Below are 25,206 nucleotides of genomic sequence, written 5' to 3'. Positions count from 1 at the left end.
ATGAAGCCATTTAATTTGCGTTGTTTTCCATCTTGTTTTTATGGCTGAATGCGCACACATACCTTGTAAGGTTATGTAAGCCTTTTATATCTATTTTGGGTACCTTGGGGAAATAACAGCAAAATTATGACATTTCGACAATTACACGAAAAAAGTTTAGGTGGGAATCTGCATCTTATTAAAAATATGTGGGAAACTTGTACTCCATTTTCTGTATTTTTTTCCAAAAAATGAACTTTTATATTTGTGTTAGTATTATGTATCTGACTTCTGACATAAATTAATTAGACAGTCCTTTATATTATAACCAGCTCCCTGGGCCTAACAAGTTGCCACAGAAATTGCCCTCCCCTCCCACCTCCGGCACCGCTTGTCATTTTCTTTACCTCCTCCTTCTTCCTATTTCTCTACCAACTATTATCTGGGACGACTATGTATTCCAGGACTGCTTTTGTTGCGAGCAACAGGAATGTGTGACTCAACAGAAGTTTATATTTCTCACATAAGCAAAGTTTGGAGGTTACTAGTTTTATTTCAAAAAGTCAGGTTAATCTGAGCTTCTCTGGCCTTTTCCTTGTTTCTCAGATGCTGGTGATCCCCGACTCTTTGTTTATATTTAACAGTGAGGTACTGCATGGCTGACTTAAAGAGAGCCCTCAGAGCTCTGGGCATCATACAGGGGAAGGAAAGGACAGGTGCCATCATTTCTGTTCTTTTTATCAGAAAAAAAAAAGTCTTCCCAGAAGCTTCTTGCAAACTTCTGCCTAAAGTCTCACTGGCCAGGATATGTGACATGGATGTGCCAGCTGTAAGGGAGGGTGGAGACATGAACTTTTCAACTTCTTTTGGAGGTAGGACAAAGGAGCCAACTGCCTGTCACAAACCCCATTAAACACCCTTTCCGTACTTTTTCTTCCAACCCCAGGCCTGGTTTATTTCTATGTTGGCAGTAGCCAGACAGCAGGTGACCAAAAATGGAATGGAGGGTAAACCTATCTGGTGTTTCTTCACTGTTACCTCTCTCTTTTCTTCCCACCCCACACTATTGGTGGTCACCCCAACCCTAGCCCTGGTTTCATGGCAGTAGAACCAGCCCTAAGGTTTGTCTTCGAGGCTCTTCTTTCTGTTACCTGAGGCACACTATCCTGGCCCATGTGGTAACCTGAGCAGGAAACTCCAAACCTGGCTTTTTTCAGAAATGTAGATGAACCTTGCTTCACATCTTTGTGTATCCAGAGACTCTATTAATATCTGTATCTACTTTTGTCATTCCCTTCAAGAATGAATTGAAAGCATGAAAAGCAGTTAATAGAAAAGAACTTCTTTACCCCCTGTCCTTAAGCTGATTGTTAACAGAAAATCTAAAGAATTCAAAAAGGTTATGTGCGTCGGAAATGCATTCTGTTTTATAGAGGAGCACAAAGGAGAGAAATCTTGGTCAGGAGCATAAAATAAGAATAAAAAGAAAATGTGTACCCTTTGACCTACATCATTCCATTTCCCCTATCTTCCAGCCCCTGGCAACCACCATTCTATTCTCTGTTTCTATGAAATCAGATTTTTTTGTTTGGTTGGTTTTTAGAGTCCATATATAAGTGATAACCACACACTGTTTTTTCTCTGTCCAGCTTATTTCACTTAGCATAATGCCCTCCAGATTCATCCTGCAAATGGCAGGATTTCCTCTCATGTGTCTGAATAACATTCCATATATATTTATATATCACATCTTTATCTGTTCATCCACTGAAGGACGTTTAGGTTGTTTCCATCTCTTGGCTATTGTGAATAATGGTGCAGTGGACGTGGATATGCAGATATCTCAAGATATTGATTTTAGTTCCTTCAGATATATACCCAGGAGTGGGGTTGCTGGATCATATGGTAGTTCAAGTTTTAATTTTTTGAGGAACCTCCATACTGTTTTCCATTATGGCTGTACCAGTTTACATTCCCACCAACAGTACATAAGGTTCCCTTTCCTCCGCATCCTTGCCAACGTTTGTTATCTGTCTTTTTAAAACTAGCCATTCTAACAGGTGTGAGCTACTATCTTGTGATTTCGATTTGCATTTCCCTGATGATTGGTGATGTTGAGCATCGTTTCATGTACCTGTTGGCCACCTGTATATTTTCTTTAAAAAAATGTCTATTTAGGCCCTCTGCCCATTTTTTAATTGGATTATTTCTTCCTTTGCTACTGAGTTGTATGAGTTCTTTATATATTTTGGATATTAACCCTTTATCAGATATATGGTTTGCGAATATTTTCTCCCATTCTGCAGGTTGCCTTTTCAAATAAGACATTCTGAGGATCAAATGTATAACATGGTGACTATAGTTAATAATATGGTATTGTATACTTGAAAGTTGCTGAGAGTAGATCTTTAAGTATTCTTACCACAAAGAAAAAAAGTTACATTAACTATGTGAGGTTGTTAATTATGTGGATGTGTTAATTATTTTGATCTTGGTAACCATTCTGCAAGGTATATGTTTATAAAATCATCATGTTGTACACTTTAAATGTATATAATTATATTTGTCAACTATTCCTCAGTAAAGTATTTGTTTGTTTGTTTGGGGTTTGTTTTGTTTTGTTTTAAGTAAAAAGAGAGAAACAGGCCGTTCTCTGGGACCAGTGGGGGAAAGACAGAAGGTGGTTAGAGAGCTGTCCTCAGTGGCTGTAACAGTGTTACATTGGCAAGAAGCTCAGCCTTTCCGCTGGTGCCCCCTTAAATCCTGCCACCAGTTTTAAGACTTCCTTAATTCCTTCCCTGGGTCCTGGGGACCACCTTCAGTGACTTGAACCTAAGGGAGTCCCCACTTCCATTGCCTGGGATACCTCGGGGAGGCATCTAATCACACAGGAAGTGGGAGAGAAAGTTGTATTACGAATATCCCAGGTGGGGCCTTTGTGAACACATTCCCACAGATACACTATTGCTAGTGATGCTTAAGGTTTATGGTTTGATTAGTATAGAACTGTCTGTACAGGATAGAGTTGCAGGAAAATGTCCTTAAAGTTTCCACCAATGATCTTGTCATTGAACTTTGAGCACATGATTGGTTTAAATGTTGGGACTTCTTATAAGCTGATTCTGCTTCTGTCACTAATACGTGAAAGAGTAGTCTCATTACTCCCATTTACTCTCATGTGGTCTTGCGGGAGGAGTCTGGAAATTTGATGTCAGTAAGTGTAAAAGAGTCTTTGCTACGAAGTTATGTTTTCAAGTTCTTTTTAAAAGTCACTGCTTCAAGGTAGTTGGTAAACCTATTTTATGACAACTGCTCGGAGATCCAAGTACTGTAGAGTGTTGTTTTGTTTAGTTTTCAGAAAGGTTGGATGGGAATATGTTAAAATGAAAATGACTGACAATGAAAAGAGGTAATAACTCCTTCAGCCAAGTCATAGGTCCTAGTGTATGTCTAATAGTAGCACACAGGTTAGACTAGACTGTGCTGCAGTAACAAACTACCTAACAATCTGTGGCTTATAACAACATTAGTTTCTTGCTCACTCATACTGTATGTCAAGGGTGGGCCATGGCTCTGCTCATGTAATCTTTACTCTGGGATCTTGGCACATGGAGCAGGCCCTATCTGGGATGTTGCTCATCGCATGGAGAAGGGAAAAGAGATGATGAATGACAAGTTGGCTCTTAAAGCTTCTGCCCACATTTAATTGACCAAGGCAGGACATATGGCCATTTCCAAGCTCAACAGGACAGGGATGTATAATCCTCCACAGGAAGGGGCAGTGGCTATTCTGAACAATAATAGAACCGACTACACTAATATTGTGACTTTAATCTCAGGTGCATATGGAAACTACAATGTCCAGACCAGTCCTCTCTCCAGCCCGCTTCAATGCTACAGCTTCTGAAACATTCATGGTACTTCAGCAAAGGATGAGAATAGTTGAGGAACAGACCAGTTCTCTGAGGGATGACCTAATAATGTTGGACTTTGGTGAAAAAAGGTAACAATTTAAAAAATTGTGTTACAATATCTTTGTAGGTTGAAGAAATTTTGCCTCACTGGTTACTAATAAGGAGTCACAGTGTGGGTGGTTTGGCAGGTGAAATAGGTACTTAGAAAAGAATTGAGAAATAACATTAGAATACTAATTAGGAAATATTTGCAAGATAAAGAGTTGTCCTCCTGTAATGGAGCTACTACCACTATTCTAAACAGATTTTTAAAGTGTGTTAATTAGGTGCACAAACTTTGATATCTTATTCGCCCTCAATACTTGATTAGAAACAAATGTAATTTTTTACATAATTAGAAAAAAAATTGGGGGCCTTTTTTAAAAATAAAAATAGACTTTGATATTAGTTAAGGTGAACATCTACAACTTGATTCATGCCATTAATATGGTCTGTATTTTCTTTCTCCAAATTTATTGTAAATTAAAAGAAAGGTTATAAGTCTTAAAAAAATTCATAGTTTAGAATGAAGTACTCAAAAGAAGAACTGTTTTTCCTTTGTGCTCCTGAAGAAGTTATTGCCATTAAAAGTTAGATTGTCAAAAGGCCTTGAGGAATCTGGGTGCTTAAGTGGCCAATGTTGAATTTACTGGTGTGATTTTCTTTAAAATTATGTATGTATTTCCTGAATGTCTCTTATGAAGACCTAAAATTGGTATAGTTGGTATTATAGCACATGTAGAATAAATAACTCTTCAGCAAAGATTAAATTTGTACCAGTGTTGAGTATGTTAGAACAAAATGGGAATATTTATTATCACCTTGTTTAAAATTTTTCTAAAAAGAATGTGAAATACTGCCTCCATGCTAACTTTAATTCTTAGTTTACCATTATAGAATTAGCATTTAACCTGTTTTATATATCACTTGCTTTTACATACAAAATAAGTTTACAAAAAATTCCGATTAAAATAACCATTAAAAAATCAGTGGTCTTTGGCTTCCCTGCTGGTGCAGTGGTTGAGAGTCCACCTGCCGATGCAGGGGACACAGGTTCGTGCCCCGGTCTGAGAAGATCCCACATGCCATGGAGTGGCTGTGCCCGTGAGCCATGGCAACTGAGCCTGTGTGTCCAGAGCCTGTGCTCCACAATGGGAGAGGCCACAACAGTGAGAGGCCCGAGTACTGCAAAAAAAAAAATCAGTGGTCTTTACCCATCCCACATTGGTCTCATCCTCTTTACCTAATAGTGCTCTCTATGTTTAAATTTGCAGGGGCTATCAGATACTGGTTAACTAAAGACTATAGTTTTTATACTCAGTAGAAGTGTTACATTGATTCGATGGTTGGGATTACCCTATAATATTGTTATATTGGGATCTTTGTCCAGAGGCCACTTGGAAACTCCAAAATATTTAGAAGAGCCTGTGAGCCAGAACATCATTAGCCCTATCCGGAATGAAATAATTTGTTCAGGAAAAATAGATATTTTATGGAAGAACTGTGAGTTTCTGGTAAATCGAATGTGCCACCTGGAAAGCCTCATCCAGTCCTTGAAGATGAACATCTTCGTCTGCAAACTGAAAAAGATTTGAACCCACAGAAAACAGGTATAGAGAGAAGAGAGTCATCAGAAATTCGGTCCTGTGTGGGTGCTTGATGAGTTCATGATTCTTTTCCTTTCCTGACCTTCTTTAAACTGCTTGATGACCCTCCTGTCCTGTTTGATAGATTTTCTGAAGGAAAGACTGAATACCACACAGGAGGAGCATTCCAAGCATCTGAAGCTATTGCAACTGGAAGTGATGAATTTGTGCCAGCAACTAAGAGATGTAAAAGAGAAAGAAGACACGGCACAAGATGAGGTGCAAAGGTCGACTGTGACTCTGCAGCTTGCCTCAGAGAAAAAGGTTTGAGTCCAGTGTTCTGGAATACAAACTCACTGTTAATGTGTTAGCTGGAGGAGGCAACAGACCCATAAAGCTGACTTTTAAAAATAGGTGATGTTGTTGTGAGGATTCTTGACATCTGAAATTTATCTACATTGATAGCATATAACATTGTGTGCTCTCGGTAATTGAGTATTTATAGATTCCTACCCTCTACCTGTGACTGTGTGGATCCAGAGATATGAGGGAGTCTGTGCTCTACAAGAGCTTGTATGCTAGCTGGGAGAACAAGGCACAGCAGGAGAAAAGAGAGAAAAGAAGGGTATAAGAAATATTAAAGGACAGTGTAGGACAATAAGCAAATATTGCCAACTAAGTGTTCTGTATTCAGGTGGGTTTGTGAAGGTGTGCATGTCCTGTCTAGAACAGATTAGGCTAGGCTTCAAGGAAGACATGGGACTTGAGATGAGACTTTAGAAGGCAAAGCAGTGAGGTGAGGACATTTAAAAGACCTCACACAGAAGCAGCAAAAAATAAGACTAGGGGAAAAAAACTAATTATTTTGTTTTCCCTTCACAGGCCAGGCAGTGTAACAGATGTTATTTTGTTTAAAACATGTTTTGTTTAATCTCTGAAAAACCTCAAGATGTAGGATATTGTTGTCTCTTTTTTTTTTTTTTTTTTTTTTTGCGGTACGCGGGCCTCTCACCGCTGCGGCCTCTCCCGTTGTGGAGTACAGGCTCCAGACATGCAGGCTCAGTGGCCATGGCTCACGGGCCCAGCTGCTCCACGGCATGTGGGATCTTCCCGGACCGGGGCACGAACCCGTGTCCCCTGCATCGGCAGGCGGACTCTCAACCACTGCGCCACCAGGGAAGCCCTACTGTCTCTATTTTAATGATGAGTGTACTGGGGCTCAGAGAGAAGTCATCTCTCTGAGATCACACTTGCCTGTTTCCTTCCTGTAACTCAGATTTGAACCTAGATCTTTCCCTTGGGTGCAGTTAGGAGGCAATGCATAAACTAGCTGGACAGGAGTGAGGATTTGTTTGTGTAAAATAAGTTGGAAATTGGCAAGGGATAACGTCATAGAGGATCTCAAAATCAAGAATAATTAAGTAGTTGGGCTTGATCCTATGGGGAGTGATTAAATTTTTGATAAGAAAGTGACATATTTGAAAACAAGAAAACTAATCTAGCAGTAGTGTAGAGTATCAATTATAGGAGAAGAGATTGGAGATAGGAAAATCCATTAGGAATCCATTGCCTTATTTGAGACATAGACCTTATTAGGTCTGAACTATGGTTGTGGCATTTTGAGAGGAAAGATATGTTAGAATGTGGTATTGGATTGGGGCTGAAAGTAGAGAAGAAGGCAAGGACAGCTTTGAGTTTTTACATCTTAGATTATAGTGCCATTAATAATAATATAAAAGAGGATGAATAGTGAAAGCTGTGTTTTTCATCCTCAACTCCTAAGCATAGATAATATTTGAGGCTAGAAAAAATGGAGTACTTAAAAAAATAGGACTATACCCTGTAAGAAAAATGTCTAGCAATTACCAGGTTTTCCTCTGATTATTGAATTTTACATAGGAGGTACATGTGACTAATCATTTTTTAATTATCTGAAAGGGAAAATGATAGAAGTCATGAATGAAAGTAATAAAATAACTTTAAATATCTCATTGTAATAATTACTTTAGACTCATAATAAGAAGTGTTTATAACTGTATTCAGAATAGCATTTATAGGTTGCCCCCAAAAAGTCTAGATTTGAACTGTGATATACCATAGACAGTTTCTTCCTCTCATTTCAGATTATTTAGAACCTTTTCTCCTTCTATTTTTAGAAGAATGCAGTATTTAAGAGGAACTGAAGACCATAAAACATAAAATGGACCTTAAAATTCAGGAGGTAAGATAAAAAGGAAGCTGGAAGGTGAAGGGGGCGTTGGAATTGCAGAGGGGGAAGTCAAGGTAGTGGATAGAATGAGAAGAAACCATTGAAGAAGTAAATATGTGGCTGTTTATTAGGAAGATTTTAAAAATATGCCACATGAAGTTATACCTGCCCGTATGTGACATTAAGACTTCCTTTCACCTCAGTACTGCCACAAAACCAGAAATAAAAAAATAAATGCTCTCTGAGCCAGGAGGGAAACAGTTACCATGAAACTCATGCAGTTGCCCATATACTAGAGTTAAGTGGACATAAAAAGACCTTTTACACTAAAGTTGTGTTTAAAATAAAAAGCTTTTAATAAGTCTGCTCATCTAATTTTACCTTAACACTTTCATTTCAGTCTAAATTTAAGTAGATAACAGATTGGAATTATGGAGTAGGTGGCTGCTAAAAGTTTTTGGACTAAAAATTTGCAGCTGAAAGCAGTGGAAGAGTCAGAAGAATTACCAATTCAATACACCTTGACAGTGGCCTAAAAACCTCAGTATTCCTTGACAGAATAATAGTTGACATTAGTCCAAACCAAAAGGATCAAGTTATATTTAAAATATTCTGTTATACAAAACAGAAATAGATATACTGTTTTAAAAGTTATGAATTTCAGTGTGTTTAGGGTGGTAAGTGTAGCTATCTGGGACATTCTCTCATGTAGAGTATTTTTTTTGCCAATAGTTACTGATAAAAGCATGATTGTTCATTGTTAGTTGGAGTATCTTGTTTCATGCTTTAAAAAATATTTTGGCTATTTTAGTAGATTTTTAGAGCAATTTTAAGTTTTTAGAAAAACTGTACAGAAACAGAGTTCCCATATATCCTTTCTCCCCACCCCCAGAGCTTCCTCTGTTATTCACATTCTGTATTAGTCTGTGATGAACCAGTTTTGATACATGATTACTAAATTCACAGTTTAGATTAAGTTTTACTTTTTGGTCATCACAGTATACAGAATAGCTTCACTGCCCTAAAAATGCCCTGTGCTCTACATACACATCACCCCGCGCCTCTCTCCTCTACCCCTGTCTTTCCCCAAGCCCCTGGCAACCACTGATCTTTTCACTGTCTCTCTAGTTGGAATCATACAGCATGTAGCCTTTTTGGACTGGCTTCTTTCGCTTAGCATATGCATTTAATCCTCCATGTCTTTTCATGGTTTGATAGCTCATTTCTTTTTATCAGTGAACAATAATCCATTGTCTGGATGTACCGTGGTTTATCCATTCACCTACTGAAGGACATCTTAGTTGCTTCCAAGTTTGGCAGTTATGAATAAAGCTGCTGTAAACATTCATATGCAGCTTTTTATATGGACATAAGTTTTCAACTCCTTTAGATAAATACTTAGGAGTACGATTCATACTTATCATATGATAAGCTTATGTTTAGCTTTCTAAGAAATTGCCAACCTGTTGCAGTGGCTATGCCATGTTGTGTTCCCACCAGCAGTGAATGAGAGTTCCTGTTGTTCCACATCCTCACCAGCATTTTGTGTTGTCAGTGTTTTGAATTTTTGCCAAATTTATAGGCGTATATACAGTATCTTGTTTTAATTTGCAGTTTTCTACAGACGTGATATTGAGCATCTTTTCATATGCTTATTTGCCATCTGTCTATCTTCTTTGGTGAGGTATCTTAGATCATTTGCCCACTTTGCAGCTGGGTTTTTTTTTTCTTATTGTTGAGTTTTTAGAGTTCTTTTTATATTTTGGATACGAATCCTTTATCCAGTATGTGTTTTACAAATATTTTCTCCCAATCTTTAGCTTATCTTTTCATTCTCTTAACAGTGTCTTTTGCAGAGCAGACGATTTTAATTTTTTTTTTTTTTTTTTTTTTTTTTGCGGTACGCGGGCCTCTCACTGTTGTGGCCTCTCCCGTTGCGGAGCACAGGCTCCAGACGCCCAGGCTCAGCGGCCATGGCTCACGGGCCCAGCCGCTCTGTGGCACGTGGGATCTTCCCAGACCGGGGCACGAACCTGTGTCCCCCGCATCGGCTGGCGGACTCTCAACCACTGCACCACCAGGGAAGCCCCAGATGCTTTTAATTTTAATGAAGTACAACTTACCCATTTTTTTTCATGGATTGTACTTTTGGTATTATATCTATAATAAAATATCATTGCCAAACCCAAGGTCACTTAGATTTCTCTATGTTATCTTTTAGAAGTTTTATAGCTTTGCATTTTACATTTAGGTTTTGAATTATTTTTTGTGAAAGGTGTGAGGTCTGTATCAGGATTCTTTGTGTGAGTTTGTGTATGTGTATGTCTAGTTGTTCCAGCACCATTTGTTGAAAAGACTATCCTTTGGATTGCCACTTAACATTATTTTTTTATTGGGGAAGTCTTAATTCTTGGTGCTGTGGTAAAATGTTGAATTTTCATGGAACTTGTCAAGGACCTGAAGAAGGACTGTGTTAGTCAAATAGGGACATTTTGAGGGTATGTGAGGCAGGAAGGATGTATTAGTCTGCTGGGGCTGCCATAACAAAGTACCACAGACTGGCTTTAACAACAGAAATTTATGTCTCACCATTCTGGAGGTGAAAAGTTCAAGATCAAGATATAATCAGCAGGTTTGGTTTTTTCCTGAGTCCTTTCTCCTTGGCTTGCAGATGGCTGCCTTTTTTCTGTGTCCTCACATGGTCTTTTCTCTGTGTACACATCCCTGGTGTCTCTTTGTGTACAAATTTCCTCTTCTTATAAGGACAACAGTCATGTTGGATTAGGGCCCACCCCAGTGGCATCATAACTTAAACAACTCTTTAAAGGCCCTATCTCCAAACACAGTCATATTTTGAGATACTGTGGTTTAGGGCTTCAACATATGGATTTCAGAGGGATGCAGTTCAGCCCATAACAAAGGACTATACAAAGATAAAGTAAATGCAGTATATATCTTTCTAAGAGATAAGAAATATATATATATATGAATGAAATCTGGTTCCGATGAACATGAAATAGATTAACTGATAGCCCTTCATAATGCTTTTGGGATGAATATCTTAGTAGTATAGTTATCAAATAAAGATTCCCTTTATAAGGCACTTAAATTATATCTTGAGCAAATTATACTATATAATTCGATGTAGAGTTTAGAAAAGTATATTATGCTACTCTAAATTATAAAGTGATTATAATCTGATACTAAAATAAAACCTGAAAAATATAGCCCAAAACAAAAACTATAGCTCATTCTTAAATAAGATTCTAATATTAATATTTAACTGATTATTGGATAAGGAAGGAATTTCTAAGCTTGAAAAGAACAGGATTATAAAAAGCTCGATAAGTTTGACCATATAAAAATTAAAATCTTATATATGTATAAAAAAAGCAAAACTAATACACCATAACAAAACTAGACAGTTAATAATCTTCCCTTTTAAAGAACTTAAATTGACTTAAAAAAACAGAGGGCAAAGGATAAGAACAGTTCAGAAAATATATAAAGAACTAATAACCATATTAGAAAATGTTTAATCTCACTAGGAACCAAAGAAATGCAAAAATATTAAGGTGTTGTTTTTCATTTATTAGCAACGATTTAAGAAAGTGATAATCTGTAGTGCTGATGAGATTTATTCAAATACTACTGATAAGGTAAAATTGGAAGTAGAATTAGAAAATGTATCAAAAGTGTAATTTATACCTTTAACCTAGTGATTCCTTTTGTAGGATTTATCCCAAGGAAATAATCAGAAATTCAGTGAAAGATTTATTCACAAGCATGTTCAGCAGAACAGTATTTAGAATAGCAAAACATTGGAAATATCCAAATGTTCAATATTAGGTATATGGTTAAGAAAATCATAGAACATTTCCAAAATGGGCTATCTTGTAACTATTTCATGTCAACATATTTTTCATCTCATTTCACTTTTTAAAAACTTCTTAAATTGTTAAATATATCATCCTTCAAGAAAACACATATAAAGTGCATATGTACAATGTAGAGAAGTTATAAAGTGTACTCTTATGTCATGTTTACTGGGGTTTAAAAATAGAATTTCTGGAACTTCCCTCATGGCGCCGTGGTTAAGAATCCGCCTGCTAATGCAGGGATCATGGGTTCGAGCCCTGGTCCGAGAAGATCCCATATGCTGCAGAGCAACTAAGCTCGTACGCCACAACTACTGAAACCCACTCACCTAGAGCCCGTGCTCCACAACAAGAGAAGCCACCACAACAAGAAACCCGTGCACCTCAATGAAGAGTAGCCCTCACTCACCGCAACTAGAAAAAGCCCACGTGTAGCAACGAAGACCCAACGCAGCCGAAAATAAATAAATAAGTAAATAAATTAAAAAAGAAATTCTTTCAATTTAACGTCACTTCATAAAAGGAACAGCATTTTTCAGTTCCCATTTAAATTAGAAAGGATTTCTTTACTTCATGATAAAAGAGACTCTTAACCTTCTTTGTATCTTTATCTGACTCATTTTATAGTCATTTATTGATAGAAATAAGGTCAGTGTACGCAAATTCTTGAGTGTTGTTTTTGTCTGCTGCTTAACAACTACTTCATTATTTGTTTTGATCTTTAAGTTCCAATACAGGAAAAAAAAATTCCAGTACATAATTGAAACAGCTTTCAGAGGAATGTTTATAATACTAAGGGATAAAAAAGATATATATATATATATATATATATATATATATATATATATATATATATATATATATATATATATGTATATAGGTGAAGAAATCAAAATACAGGAAAATAAAGAGTTAAAAAATAAAGTTAGAAAATAGAGAAATACAGAAAATATGTATACTAAGACATATTAGTGTTTTTCAAACTTCTTTTGACAGCAATACATTGTAAGACATATTTTACACTGCAACACCATACATACATGCATACACACAAACATTTAATGAAGCAGTACTTACCCTTCCTTACTACTTGCTATGTGCTCTGATATTTTCTTTCTATTCTTTTCTCCCCCCTTTTTCAAGTGCTTCTTGCAACTTGCTAATGCATCTTGACCCACAGTTTGGAAAACAGACTTACACAGTAGGAAGATGAGGGTTACAAATTTGACTCTGCATTTTTTCTAGAAGGTTATCCGTTAGGGAGAAACAAAAGCATGTTTCTGAGTAGTCATAAATGAACAAAGAATGGGGGTGAGATGGCGTGTCTGGTAAACTTTTCATGGTGACTTTGATCTTTGTTAAACTGCTATGAAGTTCCCTTGGTCTTGCCTAACTGCAGTGTTGCTCTATAGCTAAGGAGACAACTGTCTCAAGAGAAGCACCTAAGGGAATCTCTTGAGAAATCTGGATCAGCCATGCTACTCAAAATTCAAGAAATGGGATCAACAGTGGAGGTGGAACGGAAACAGGTAGAGAGATTCTCTCCTTGTTTATGTTGGGAAAGTGAAACCAAAAGGTAAAAGCTAATGTTTTACCTACAAACCTATAGTTTTGCTTATTTCCTCTAGATTTATTAAATTCTTTTCTTTAGTATTCCTCTATTAACATTCTTACTACAATTTAAAAAATTTTAGTGCAAAATAAGAAAGGACTCTGATGCCATTTAGTCCAGCGCTCTTAATTTATGAATGAGGGAGCTAAGGACAGAGAGGTTATATTATCTCAGGCTTTACAGAAGTGAACTCTTAGTTCCTGGGAGGGAATCCTTCCCTCTACACCATATAATCTCTGTTACAAGAGTTGATTTTGGAAGGCACTGACCTAGTCTCATGCTATATGTATTGTATATGATGTGCATAGAAAAGAAAGATTAAACTGAGCTGACATTTGAAGCAAGGAATAAGTCAGATAATCAGGAATGTGTTTACATTGCTGTTTTCAAGTCTCATTATTTATTTTAGCATAATATTTTTGCTTTCATCAAAGTTGTTATTTGAAATATCTATATGTAATTTAGAATATTTTAAATTCTAAGTACCGAGGCAATTAGTAGTTTCAAATCATAATACCTATTATTAGATTACATAATTTTTATTATTTTAATGAGTGCTGTCCTTCTACAATGTCCTTAAGTAGAATAAAGAGGATTCTACTTAAAGAATTTGCAAATGATCCTTTATTGCTACACTTTATACTGCCAATATAGTAGGCACTAGCCACATGTGGCTATTTAAATGAAAATTAATTTTATTTGTTAAAATTAAACAAAATTAAAGATTCAGTTCCTCACTCACTCTGGCCACATTTTGAGTGCTGTTAAACAGTGCACAGAAAGTTCTCCTGGACAGCACTGCTGTAAGACACTGCACTCTGTTGAGATCTTTTAACTGTAACACATAAACACCGCTTCTTCCTCCAGGAACATTAAGATCAGAAAAATCTGCCTTACACCTGTGCTATAAGTTAGCTTAGTAGAAATCTTTACCTTACAGAAAAGGAGTTTTTCTTATACGATTTCAGGTGCAAATTTTGCAGCAAAACTGCGTTGCTGTTTTCAGACCACCAAGAACTAGTGGCACAGGAGCGACAACAGAAAGGAGAGTTGGAGACCGCTACCTCACAGCTCAAGTCTGATCTAGGTATGAAAACAGATGCTAGAAATTACACTTTTGTTAGTTTTTTGAGATTTCATGCGAAAGCTCTTAAGACTCCAAATTCTCGAAGTGGCCAGTGTTACTGGTATTTCCCACAGACCTGAATGTAAAAAGTTGCTGATTTCCTTTTTATCTGTGGCACTGAGAAAGACAGAGAATGTTGGTAATAAAATAGAATTTGACCCTCTTAATTGTAAACTTATGTGGATTTTTTTCAGGTTTATTTAACTGTGGACTTGGGAACATTTGGGTTCTATAAATCTAGATTGAATATTGGATAATAGAATGCTAATAAGGAAATGAGGTCATTAATCCTTGCTATCCTACTGATTCTAACAATTTATCATGTCAGACTCTCCATTCTTCAGGTTATCAACCTATTTTGGTCAACTGGTATTTGTAGAAATGGATAGTTGTAAGGTACCATAGAGAGAGGTTAGATTAACTACTCATTTGAGGAGGAAAAAGCATCTGTTTTAAAAAAAAAATAGTCCTAAAAGGTGACAGAGCTAGGAAATGGAAGTGTCTAGACTTGATCCCAGGCTGCTCAGAGACATGCTTCTTCCAACCCAACAGCCCTTATCAGACTACTGTTTGCTAATATATAATTGTAACAGCAGTTTTCAGGTAGATCTCACTATAGAGATCACACAGAGTTCCAGTGCAGTGCTTTACGCATGAATAACACTTCATAGTTTACACAGGGCTTTCACATACATTATCTCATGTAATACACAAAACTATCTGTAATTCCTAAAGTTACAAAATGAATAAATGGTGAAGTGAGGCCTCAACCTGGATCTTCTAACTACAAACCCAATGTTCTTGCCACTGTGGCCCGCCTGCTCTGTGGCTGTAATGAAGACAGGGAATACCAAATGGGAAATGAAAATTAGAAAAAAGAAACCATAAAGGGTAACCCATTCAATGCTTTTACTTACTGCTTTTAGCAGAAAGTATTCTTTTTCCATATAGTTGTTGAGTAATGAATTATTCTGTGAAATTCTCACTGATAATGTCCCTAAATAATTTTCTGTCTTCCTGTGACTGCATGCCTACAAAAATACATGTTACATTTTATTGTACTACCACATTATCCCATTTGAGCCTTACAGCAAACTAGTGAGAAAGATAAGAAAATGTACCCCATTCTACAAAAGGATGAAAAGATCTATAGTGAACGACCCACAGTAAATAGAATAGCTGGGACTAAACACAGATCTTTCTATTATATTAGTTGTCCTTCTGATTAAGTGATTTTTTTTTTTTTGCGGTACGCGGGCCTCTCACTGTTGTGGCCTCTCCCGTTGCGGAGCACAGGCTCTGGACACGCAGGCCCAGCGGCCATGGCCCACGGGCCCAGCCGCTCTGCGGCATGTGGGATCCTCCCCTACCGGGGCACGAACCCGCGTCCCCTTCATCGGCAGGCGGACTCTCAACCACTGCGCCACCAGGGAAGCCCTAAGTGATTTTTTAAAATGTTACTTTCTTAATGGATTAATGCTTTTTGAATTTTGTAAGAATATATGGAAGACCATTAAAAACATTTAGATTAGAATAACAGTAATTCAAATTAACATAAAAAAGGAAGCCTGTCTGAATACCAGCTATATGCTTCATAGTGAATAATAAATGCTTTACATGCATGCAATTTTATTACTTTAAGGTACAAATAGTTATTCTAACTATATTAATAAAAGGAATGTCTTTAGATATTTGCTTCAATGAATTTTAAAATGTACTTATTTATTAATAATTGTTTATTAGCAATAAACATTATATGTATATATGTGCGTGTATATGTGTGTGTATTATACACACATTAATTAAAGTGATTAAATTGTTCTCCAAAGTAGGATAAACATTCCCCTTTTAGTCTTTCTTTGGTTAGTGGAATTTTCAAAATAGATCATGTAGTTTATCTTTTTGATCCTTCACATATGTTAAATTAGAATTTACTTAAAATAAGTCTTGGACTCATTTTCAAGAAGTACAGTTTTTCTGAGTATATCATAAATAAAATGAGTTTTTATATGTTTTATAATTTTCTGGCTTTAGAATTTTTAAGTGAAACAAAACTAATAGATCTTTATGAATTTTCTATGAAGCCAAACATTAACCTCAGAAAAGTTTATATCTCTTGGCTACTAGTATACAGTGCCAAACTGTTCTCCTATTTCTGCCTTTGGTTTTATTTTCACTGTATATACATACTCTGAGTGGTTTCAAATCTTTTTTTTTCCTACACCACATCATCCTCCTGAGCTCCAGATGGTATCTTACTGCCAACTAATCATCTATATTTAGATGCTTTGCAGATACCTCAAAACACATGATGAAAGCTTAAGTGTTGCAGTCATCTTTACTCATTATATCCCCCAAACCTGCTCCTTGCCCTGAATTCCCTGTTAGAATCCACCAACCACCCCCACTGTCCAGGTCTGTACACTAGATATTTTCCTTGACTCATCTATTTCCTTTACACCACCGGTCAGTCACCAAGTCCTGACAATTCTCCTTGCTTGCTTTTCACAAGTCTTTTCCTTCTGCATCATTACCTCAGAGCCAGCTCTCATTGTTTTACACTTGGGTTACTGCAACAGCTACTAAACTGATCTCCCTGTCTTTATTGAGCCTTTGTCAGAGTGATCTAACAAAAGGCTTTTTGATCTTTTTGATTGTGTGCCTCTCTGTCTTGAAATCCCTCAGACTCATCATCATCTGTGCATTGAGTAAAACGTGACCTCATTTACCATTGTACGTGACTGTGGACTAGTTTCTTGATAATTTCAGGATTTAGTTTCCAGTCTATAAAAATATGATAGAAATACTTACGTTCTGCTTATTTCTGCAAACTACAGATGAAAACAATTTTTTTTAATCAAAGTTTCTCAGGGAAAATACCATGTGATTTCAATGTACTTGTAAGTTATTATCATCATAGTTATGTGGACTTTTTTTGTTTTTAGTTTCTAGAGATGACCTCATTTCCAAGTTGGTTGAAGAAAATAAGGTAGGTTTTGAGGTTTTGAGTACAGAGGTTTTCTTTCATCTCTTCACTAAATAGTATTTCCTCACTCATGTTGGTTTACAGTCCTCCTGATTCTCCTAAAATCTTTATGAAAAAAAGTTTCAGTGTAAATGAGTGTATATCCAGAACTGTTGTCAACTGGGTATTAGGAAATAAATCATTTCATTCAGGTTAGTATAGTTTGAAAAAAGGTGAGTTGGCAAAACTAATGAGACTTGTTTGCATTTTATACCTATTGCAAATGAATTGCTGGGAAGCTTTTTTAATGAAATGTAAGAAATATTAACTATTTTTGGTGATGGTTTATCAACAACATGAATGTATGTACTTACTACCACTGAATTTAACACTTAACACTTAAATAGTTTTAAGTCAACTGTACTCTTAGAAATAGTTAAAATGAGTATAGTGCTATACAGTAGGCCCTTGCTGGTTATCTATTTTATATATAGTAGTGTGTATATGTTAATCCCAACCTCCTAATTTATCCTTCCCCGCCCCTTTCCCCTACAGGGGAAAAGAATCTGAAAAAGAATACATATTGTTATATGTAATTATATAATAATATAATGTATATTTGTATATAATATATAATATTAATATTATTATTATTATATATAACTGAATCACTGTGCTGTACACCTGAAACTAACACAATATTGTAAGTCAACTATACTTCAATAAAAAAGACATTTCATTAAAAAGACTTAAAAATGGTTAAAATGATGAATTTTGTTATGTGTATTTTACCACAATAAAAAATAAAAAATAGAATAAATGTTACTACTTTTATATCAAGACATTTCTAAATCAATCTCATGGTGTAGATGTTATATGATGTTAACTTTTCTTGAGATGCTTCTTCTGGAAAGCTAGAAAAGTGGTTCTCTCTCTGAAGGAAGAGGACTTAGACTTTGTTCTTCCCCATTTGACTAAGTACCTATTAGGTAAAACCCAGCCCAAAACTCACCTCCCTATCACCTTTCCCTCATCTCAAAGAGAACATTTTTTTTTCACAGAGCAAAGGTGCTTTCTTCTGCTCCACCCTCAGGTATTCCTTGATGAAAATCTCTTCCCCTACTTATAATTTTAAAAGATCCTTGCATGTGTTTCTTTGAAATAATAAGCTCATACTACTAATAGGAAGAAATGTGTATGTAGCATAAACTAAAAATATTTCATCTTAGTAGAATTTTTTTGACATAAGGATACCAGGTAAATATCAAGGTTTGTTTTTAGGCAAATTCTTTCTAATTGGAGTCCCAGTATGAGAATATTTTTAATAAATAGTTTTGATAAATAATTTATAAATTAAGAGAAGTTTGGGAGTTGGATATATCAAGATTTTAAAAAATCCTTTATAAGACACTTATCTATGTATATTAGAACTTGAATTGGTACTAGCCACAATACAGAACAGGTATTTTGATAGAGATACATGTAATAGCTCTTACATGTAGAAAAAGAGAAATTCTTTTTTTTTTTCCTGTAGGATATACAGTTGTCTTTCAACAAGGACCATGAAGAAAATGCATATTTGAGGTCTGAAATAATATCCCTTCATGAAGCATCAGAAAAAGCACAGGTAAATCTTCCCATTTCTCTAGTGTTTAGATGTTAATTTTGTTCACTTAAAGAACCAAGAACCAAGATTAATCCTGGTTACATGAATTCATCCATTGCCATCATCCAAAATTTTTATTTCCATAAGATTTACTTCATTTGTGAAACATCATCAAATTAACCACATTTCCCATTTCACCCTCTAAATTCCTGTGATACGTAGGTATTTGAGATATGCTGCTAAACCATGCACTAGTTTAAACTTTGCCTTGTTTGCTTTCTAATTTACTCACTAAATGTATACCTTTTATTTCCCCCTATGAAACTCTAAGCAGTTCAATGCCAAGGGCTATCTTATACTTTCTTTGTATCTTCTATGGCAAAGCACAGTAGGAACCTAATAAATACTTGCTGATTTTGGAGTTATGTGTAATCATTTTATGTGGGATGGTGGTTCCCACATTCAGCTGATGTTTTCTGTATATGCATATATATGGAGAGGAGTCACCACATATGCAAGCAACTGAGTTATTTCTCATAGGGCCCAAAGAAATAGTATCGATCGTTTAAAAGAACTTTTTCTTAGTACAATTTGATTATTTCAATGTTAGGATCATAGTGTTGTTATGCTCTTTTTATGATAAAGAAAATACAAAATGTGTTCTTTCATAAAATAATGATAACAGTAACTACTACTCCTCTTACTATAAATGATAGTTAACATTTACTGAGTCCATACTACAGTCATGGCACAATTCTAAGCACTTCCTGTTACTAACAAATTGTAATCCTCTCAATAGGACTTCTTTAGAACTATTATTATTCCCATTTTAAAGATAAGAAAGTTGATATACAGAGAAGTTTAATAATATAGCTAGGGCTTCCCTGGTGGCACAGTGGTTAAGAATCCACCTGCCAATGCAAGGAACAGGGTTCAAGCCCTGGTCTGGGAGGATCCCACATGCTGCAGAGCAGCTAAGCCTGTGCACCACAACTACTGAGCCTGCTCTCTAGAGCCTGCGAGCCACAACTACTGAGCCCGCATGCCACAACTACTGAAGCCCTCAAGCCTAGAGCCCGTGCTCTGCAACAAGAGAAGCCACCGCAATGAGAGGCCCACACACTGCAATGAAGAGTAGCCCCTGCTCACAGCAACTAGAGAAAACCAGCGTGCAACAATGATGACCCAACGCAGCCAAAAATAAATTAAAAATATATATATATATAGCTCGTAAGTGACCCAGTTGGAATTTGAGCCCAGCAATCTAGCTGTAAAGAAAATGAGCTATTTCTTTTCAAGGAGCAAGAGTTCTCCTCTGTCTTACCCCCAAGTGTTCCTTGATAAGTAGTTTGTGCATCTGGTTATAACTTTAAGATGCCCATGAATGTATTCCTGTCTTATGATGCTGTCCCACTTATTAATCTTTATCTCTCCTTTCTTGTTACTGTTTTTTTGAGGGATTTTTCTATTAACCCTTCAGAGTTATTTGCCCCATCCTTAAAGAGTTTATACATTAAAACATAAGATCCTTACCAAATATACTTTGCAAAAATAACTGAGAATTAAGATAAATATTTTCCACAGGAATACAAATTTCAAAATACCAAAAGGACAAGAGAATTATAAACTAACTACATGTATGTTACAGAAAAGATTTTTGTTTTATTTTGGAAGGTTAATCTTGTGAAATGGCACAGTGATCTGTATTTTGCTTTTTTGAATACTGTAATTGGTGATGAAGGAGCTTAGATATTTTGTTATCAGCTAAACAGTTCTGAAAGCTCATCATCCAGTTTTGAGAAAGGATTTCTATAACATTGGCCCTGCATCTACATTGTAAATTCCATTCTGTAGATGTCTTGCTGTAATTGACCAGCATTCAAAATTATGAAGAATGGAAGATTGGTAAACTGCCAAATGCTTCAGTTGTTCCACTGTATCACCAAATTTCCCCTTTTAATTTACAGTTGTTTAGGATGATGACTCCAAATATTTGAAAGTATTTTATAATCTAATGAAATATCAATTGAGATTAGGTTAAATAAATTAAGTTCACATGTATGGTGAAATACTATGCCATTGTTAAAAATGATGATACATAAGTAAAAAGACTTATTTATTGGAGAGATCTGTGCTTTGCTGTATATGTTGTCTTAGGTTTTGAATGACAAACTGACTAGAAAGTGTTCAGAGCTGAACAGAATGCTTCAGACTGTTTGAATGGAAAATACCAGAATCATTGCTGACCACCAAGCCATTCTGCAAGTATTCATTTTTAACACTAGTCAATTGCTGGTAGAGTCGTCAGGAAGCCTCCTTGGCTAAGAGATCAGGAAATACAAATAGCCAACTGGATACATAAAATATTTTAGCAATTAATTTCAAGGATTTTTCTGAATTATTTTATTTTTTAATTAGTTGTTTTCTGTTTTCATCAGAGGGGTCATTTGGCCTTACACTCAGAGCTTTCTTAATGGTTTCTTCTCAAATATCATTACTTTAGGAAAAGTAATTACCTGTCCCAGTATTGATAGAATTATGGAGAATACTTATGACTGACCCTAAAGTATTTATCTTTTCCCCAAAGACCTGTGCTTTCCCATTTTGCTTATGCCATTCCCTCTGCTGAGAATGGTCTTTACTTCATTTTCAACTGTTTGAGATTGTGTTCATTCTTTAAGACTCACTTTCACCCAGAAGCTTGATCACTCCAATCAGAAAAAATCAGTTTTGTCTTTTAATTTCTACTTCTAGGACACTAAACAGGCTGTAATAATAAGGCTCTCTTTTTTTTTCTTTTTTTGAGCGTACTTACTATATACCAAGCATTGTGCTAAGGATTTTACATATATTACCTCCTTTAATCCTAGCAGTTACATAAAGGGATATTTATCATCCTCGTTTTACAGATAATAAAAATAAGATTTAGAGAAGTTAATCAACTTGCCCCAAATCACCCAGCTAGTATAGGATGGAGCCAGATTTAAATCTAGACTTGACTCCAGACTCAGTGTTTTTAATCATTTATGTTATGTTGCTTCTCCTGTTCTGCATTCTATAGTAGTAGTTTATGTGCATGGCTCATTTCCTGTACTACATTCCTAGGTCATTGTCTTACATACCTTTGTTATTACCTATAGGGCTAAGCGTGTTTTGCACATAACAGGTACTCAATAAGTATTTTTTATTCAGCAAGCATTTAGTGTTTACCTCATGCAAGTATGTTGCTAGATCTAGATAGAATTATGGCAGTGAACAAGACAAGTCCCTACTTTCATGGAACTTACAATTTAGTAGACTGAAGAATGTGACTTATGTATGTAACACTTTCACAAACATTTTAAAACCTTGGAATATGACACAAGTGAGATCCCATTTTACCAAGTATGAAGGTGTGAAGGTTTACCTTGCAATCAAATATTGTTCAAAAAGAAGTGTTTTAAAATATGTTTACAAATATAATTATTAATATGTACTATATTTACAAAAGCTTTATAAATTGTAGGTAGAGGAGGTGTGCATAAAAATGCTGGTTTGATAATTGAAAATAGTAAGCAAGAGGAAATTGTGCAGAACAGTTATAGACATCTGCTGTAGCAGTGTCTGAGTGCAATTTCAGATACTGTCAAAAGAATTTAAACTATGAAACATGATTGTCCCTGGAGAATGGAATTATTTGGAAGAGATGTGGGGGAGATAGAGGTGGAGCGATCATTTCACTTTATATACGTTGATATTGTTTTACTTTTTAAAATATAGTATCATGTTGAAATTTTGAAGTACCAAAATATACTTAATATAGTTTTTTTTTGGAGTATGGTTGCTTTACAATGTTGTGTTAGCCTCCACTGCACAACAAAATGAATCAGCCGTACACATACAGATATCCCCTCCCTCTTGGACTTCCCTCCCATTTAGGTTACCACAGTGCATTAGGTAGAGTTCCCTGTGCTATACAGTATGTTCCTATCAGTTGTCTATTTTGTACATGGTATCTAAAAATTTGTTCATGTTAGGAGTTTTATAAATTTTGCAGCAAGCTGGATAAATAATGCCTCTTGATTATTGGCTAGAAGAGCTATAAAATGATAGAATTGTGGTCAGGCCAGGGTAGGTACAAAGAGCAAGCTGGACATTAAGATAAATTCTTTTAAAAAGGGGTTCTATTTATATAAATTAAATTTGTCTTTTGTAAGTATCAGTATCTTCGATCAGTTGTTTAGAGTGATACTCTATCAAATGACTTCTGGCATCTCAACTTTTAATATTGCTTCTAACACTCAGGAAGAACAGAAAATGATGACACAGACATTTCAAGAACAAAACTTACTGCTGGATGCAGCCCATGTCAGTATCACAAGTGAGCTTCAGACTGTTCAGAATGAGAAAACACAACTCCAAATGCATCTGTAAGTAAACTGTGGGCAACTTTTGTTTTTGCATTTGTATTTCTTATCTTTAATGAAAATGTTTAATTCTGCATTTGCTGGGCCAGTCACAAAAATAAAGACTCTGCCCTAAAGGAACTAGTTTTGTTAGAACATTTTGGTAACTGCTCTCAGGCAGGAGATATGTTCTGCAAAAACATTTAGTCTTTCTGTTAAAGAAGAACTCTCGTTCAGCTTTCATATCTCCTTGTTCTCTTCCTGCAGGGACCATTTAGTCCTTGAGAATAACCAGTGTATCCAGAAAGCACAGGATGCTGAGAAGAGGGCAGCTGTCCCAAAAGAGCTGCTAGAATCAACTATTGCAAGATTGCGAAGTGAACTGGAAGCATCAATGCAAGAGAAGACCTCTCTGCTAGAGGAGAAAGAAGGACTTCAGGGAGAGGTAGGTAGAGGCAGATTTATGTTACCTCCTGGTTGTGGTGATGATCTTGTTTTAAAATTTTCTTGTAAGTGCAAAAGACAAGAAATACAACCCAGATGCAGTTTGTCTGAGTTGCCCATGAAAGAAACCTTTGGGTGGCTAATCTGTGTCTTTTAGCACGTGAGTGCACTGTGCCAAATAGTTGCCCTTATATAGCGTGAGTGAATGTTAACCATTCACACATCCTCATGTTAGTTAAGGAGTCAGATTTAAAACTCGATTTTCCCAGTAGAAGTGGGACAGTGTAGCGGAAACAATGTAAGGGGAAACAGCCCTGTCTTCCTAGTTAGGAAAGAACCGGCAGAGTCTGACATGCAGACGTGTCTTTCTAATTTCAGGGCCCTTTGTGAAGTCTGCTCTGCCTCAGAGACTCCGCGAGTGGCCCCTTTGCTGAGAGGATGTGCTATCTCTGCAGTGTAGGTATTAATTGACATGCAGGGTGTATCTGCTATAATAGAGCCTGTCTGCTGTTTTTAAAATGACCCATTTCTTTTTTTTCTCTTCTCTTGGGCAGGTTAATAAAACTGAGAAAGAAATAGCAGAAGAAAAATGCAGCTTGGAAAAGGAATTAGCTAAAAGCAAGGTATTCCACATTTTATTTGTTGTTATGTCATTATATTTAATTCCTTCTGTATTGCTGCCTCCTGTATCAGCTTATCTTAATGAGGAGATGGGTTATTTTGTTGAATACCAAAACATGGGGGAAATAGAGAAGCCGCGAAGCTGGATGCACTTGGAGCACTCCAGTCACTTCAGCATAAGGCTGCGTCTGGGGAATGTTTGCTTGTTGAGCATCTCGTGTTTGCCAGTGAGTCATCACTGCCTCGGACCCTAGTGTTCACCGAGTAGTTTAGCCACGGAGTCCCCTGAGAGTGAGCTAATGGGCCTGTGGGCTGCAAAGGGATGATTGCTGACGATGCTGGTGTTTGTTTGTTTGTTTTAAACTAAGCTTCCTAACTTGTTAGCACTTGCCACTTTATTTGTGAGATACCCCTTTCTGGGTTCTGTGAAGGTAGAATGGCCAGAGAAACAAATACAATCCTTATTCAAACAAAAAAAATCTTTCAGACATTGCTGTTTGCATTTCAAAATTTGAACAGGGTAAAGATTATGTATCACTATCATCTAGAGAATATATCTGGAGCATCAAGGACTCTCAGCCCATCCCCATTCAGTAAACCCAGCAACAGGTGTCAGATATAGTCATCAAGCCTTGACTGTTTCTTGGCTCAACTAAATAGCATTCTTAGTACCATATATGTGAACTTTTAGTTTAAGAACTGGGGAGAGAAGAAAAGCTAAATTCTGAGCTGGAGCTCAAAGATAGTTCACTAAGCTGGCAGGTACCTTCTGTGGTTTAGTCACTCATATCTAGTGATTTGAAAACAGTCCACCCAAAATATCTTTTAGATAAAGCTGACTT

At 36.2% G+C, this 25,206-nt stretch overlaps 1 pseudogene across 1 annotated transcript in view; it reads left to right on the top strand.

Annotated features, from left to right (window-relative positions):
- LOC309796011 (coiled-coil domain-containing protein 150-like) overlaps positions 1-25,206 on the top strand; it is an 80,126-nt pseudogene that overhangs the window by 3,105 nt on the left and 51,815 nt on the right. The window contains exons 2-13 of the transcript XR_014296236.1: positions 3,819-3,982; positions 5,323-5,542; positions 5,664-5,842; positions 7,675-7,739; positions 13,018-13,134; positions 14,186-14,304; positions 17,289-17,332; positions 18,843-18,935; positions 21,072-21,179; positions 23,199-23,323; positions 23,567-23,744; positions 24,298-24,366. The product of XR_014296236.1 is annotated as a coiled-coil domain-containing protein 150-like (transcript). The remainder of the gene's footprint in view (positions 1-3,818; positions 3,983-5,322; positions 5,543-5,663; positions 5,843-7,674; positions 7,740-13,017; positions 13,135-14,185; positions 14,305-17,288; positions 17,333-18,842; positions 18,936-21,071; positions 21,180-23,198; positions 23,324-23,566; positions 23,745-24,297; positions 24,367-25,206) is intronic.

This window comes from Mesoplodon mirus (genome assembly GCF_964341445.2).
Source record: "Mesoplodon mirus genome assembly, chromosome: 20".
NCBI lineage: Eukaryota > Metazoa > Chordata > Mammalia > Artiodactyla > Ziphiidae > Mesoplodon > Mesoplodon mirus.
The sequence above is the reverse complement of the archived record's forward strand: the minus strand, read 5'-3'. Positions and strand labels throughout refer to the sequence as shown.